The sequence below is a fragment of the Dama dama genome, chromosome 18 (assembly GCF_033118175.1).
Source record: "Dama dama isolate Ldn47 chromosome 18, ASM3311817v1, whole genome shotgun sequence".
Classification (NCBI taxonomy): domain Eukaryota; kingdom Metazoa; phylum Chordata; class Mammalia; order Artiodactyla; family Cervidae; genus Dama; species Dama dama.
In genome coordinates this window covers 11456715-11460137 of record NC_083698.1, presented here as the reverse complement: position 1 = coordinate 11460137, position 3423 = coordinate 11456715, and positions in this window count along the sequence as shown.

Here is a 3423-nt window from a genome sequence, read left to right as displayed (position 1 = left end):
ACTACAAACTGTGTGATATGGATCACATACTTTCTCAGCTTTTTGTTGTTGCTGTTGTTCTTAGAAGAAAACAAATTTTCAAACTGCAAGTATAACATGTTAGGTTTCTTAAAAGGTATTGATATAGTTAAAATAAAGAGACCAGTTTGTCTGCAAAATCTTGTGTGTGAATCCTGCTCTTGATTTTTGTACCGTTGAGCAAAGTACTGTTAAATTCTACTTTAATAATTTTCTGGTTTTGGTATCAGGGTGCTGCTGGCCTTGTAGAATGAGTTTGGGAGTTTTCCTTTTTCTGCAATTTTCTGGAAGAGTTCGAGCCCAGCAATCCCAATACTGGTCATGTAGCCTGAGAAAACCATAATTGAAAAAGACACATATACCCCAATGTTCACTGCAGCACTATTTACAGTAGCTAGGACATGAAAGCAAACTATACATCCATCAACAGATGAATGAGTAAAGAAGTTGTGGTACAGATATACAATGGAATGTTACTCAACCATAAGAAGGAATGCATTTGAGTCAGTTCTAATGAGGTGGATGAACCTGCCTATCATATAAAAGTAAGTCAGAAAAAGAAAAGCCAGTATCATATGTTAATGCATATGTGTGTAATCTGGAGGGATGATACTCATGAGACTATTTGTAGAGTAGCAATGGAGATGCAGATAGAGAGAAGAGACTTGTGGACACAGTTGGGGAAGGAGAGGGTGAGATGAATTGGGAGAATAGCATGGAAATGTATACTTTACCGTATGCAAAATGGATGGTCCGTGGGAATTTGCTGTGTGATGCAGTGAGCTCAAACTCAGTGCTCTGTGACAACCTAGAGGGGTGGGGTAGAGTGAGAGGGGAGGGGATGTGTGTTTGCCGATGGCTGACTCATGTTGATGTATAACAGACAGCAAAATTATTGTACAGCAATTATCCCCCAATTAAAAAAAATAGAAATGCTCTTATATATTTATGGTCTAATAAAAGTCTTCTAAGGAAAAGAAAGTCATTACCTGCAACCTAAGTTTTGTTCCCTTATAGTACATTATTTTTAAAAGAAAACCATGGGCACCAAAATGGTATATGTCTATGAAAAAAGTCAGACTATGACTCATTTCCTTATAGGAGTGTGACAAAACTTGAACAATAATCTAACCCTCATATTTATTTTGTGAATACCATAAAAGTAGAGTGAACAGTTGAAAGTAGTTTAATGCCTAGCTGGATTCTCAAAGGAAATGAAATTCATATTTTATGAAACTGAGAATAGAAACAAACACATCATTGAGAGGTGAAATTGAGTTTATATTAAAATTTTAGAAGGGAGTTATAGCTTCAAAAACAAAATATAATCTTAGCCAGAAATGTAAATTTGACGTGATATAGCTTTAACTCAGTTGAACTTTGTGGATTTAAAATTTTTTTTTTGCTTTGTTCTAGAAGCTAACAATCTATTCTGATGTTATTCTGTGAAGCCTGAAAACTTTCTTATGATAAATTACTTATATTTGAGTACAGTGTGCTGTAATTTAATTTATGCAAAGTGTACATATTTTGCAAATTCATAAACTGAGCTCATCTCAAGACCTCAGAAATTAAGCAAGACCAGCAACATAGAACCAAATGATAGACCACCACTTGCTCACCCAAAGGAGTGTTGGACCAAGACCAAATGAGCCATTTAGATGCATAAGTGAAAGTCATTTATTATGTGATGGAGTTTCATTTTCCAAACAGCAAACACATTTTTAAAAACCTAACACTAAGCTTAAAACTGACACGGAGATACTCTCAGGTAAGTGACGACCCAGAAACTTACATATTTATATATTGGCACATTTTCCAAAATATTTGTACATTGTCATCACCTTATTGAAACTGTTTTGATCACTCCTGTGGGATTTTCAAATCACAAGGTCGATGCATACTATGATTTTAATTTTGCTTTAAATGAAATTTCTCCAACTATGGAAAATATGACTTCTCTGCAAGATCCTAGCCATATGTTCAGGTGTGTAAAACCTAAGAAATATAAGGAACAAACAATTCATAACTGAGTGATTGATAAAAATATAAAATGTTCCTAATAAATTACTATCTTGTTCACCATGTAGGTTCACCATGTAGAAATCAAATACACAATTAATTTTGATAGAAGTGTAAGTTTCAGTTGCTCAGTAATGTCCAACTCTTTGTGACCCCATGGACTATAGCCTGCCAGGCTCCTCTGTCCCTGGGATTCTCCAGGCGAGAATAGTGAAGCCATTCATTTCTCCAAGAGGATCTTCCCAACCAGGGATAGAACCCATGTCTCCTGCATTGGCAGGCAGATTCTTTACCACTGAGCCCCCTGGGAAGCACAGTCTTCCTAGCCAACCATATATCTTAAAGAGCAATCAAATTTTTCTAACATTTCTTATGCTATTTAAAAAGACACCTGGTGTTGATAAAAAGTAAGAATAGATGCCTCTCTAAAGCCTGGAGTGTAGAATTGCTCGGCCTTTCAAGTAGAAGGACTGTGCATTCAGAACTGGGATATTTGAACTGTTAACTCACTTCTATATTACAGTGCCTATGCCAGATCATTTGGTATAAACCAGCAGCAGCAGCCTCTTTCTCAGTCTGAAACTCTAAACCCTATCCTCCACTTTCCCCTTCTCCCTTCTCTATTTCAAATCTTGAAAGTAAATTTCCCTCCTTACCACCCTTCTTCCTTCTCACTTTGAATTGTGGCTCTATGGTCTTTGCTCTCAACATGGGCCATTCATTGTACAACTGGGATAACTCCAAGGATGATTAAATGGAAACCTCTGGGAATGGATCTCTAGTAAACCCTCCCTGGGTCATTCTAATAATTCCATTCTACTAATAAGGGTTGAGTATTATGACTCTAGTACACTGATTCTTAAGTGCATCTACAGTATGCATCTACATACTGTAATCCCGTGCCAAGCTTTTGAAAAATGCTTGGGTCCACTCCAAAAGGTCCTGACTTCATTGTTCTGGGGTGTGACCTGAGAATCAGGATTTTTAAGAACTCTCTGGGGGATGCTGATATGTCTTAAAATGGAATCCAGCTTGGTTCTGTTTATAATGTCAGCTTCCAGGACTGGTAAAAGTAAAATAGCAGGATGCCCAGTAATCTCTTTTACACTAGGGAAAAGAATTCCGTTTACTTTCAAGATGTTAACTTTTGACTCATTATTCAGGACTGACTGAAAATCAGGTAAAAGTTCTTCGTAAGAAAATTGTGGCTTGTTTCATTATATGTACTTGCCAAAGGTACACTAGTGGAGTTCTCAAATTTTAAAACGCATAACAATCACCTTGAATGCTTACTGACAATGCACATCAAAATCTCCAGAGACAGGCTGGAAAGAGGACTTATTAGTCTGCATTTTAAAGAAGATCTATAGTTGATATTGATAA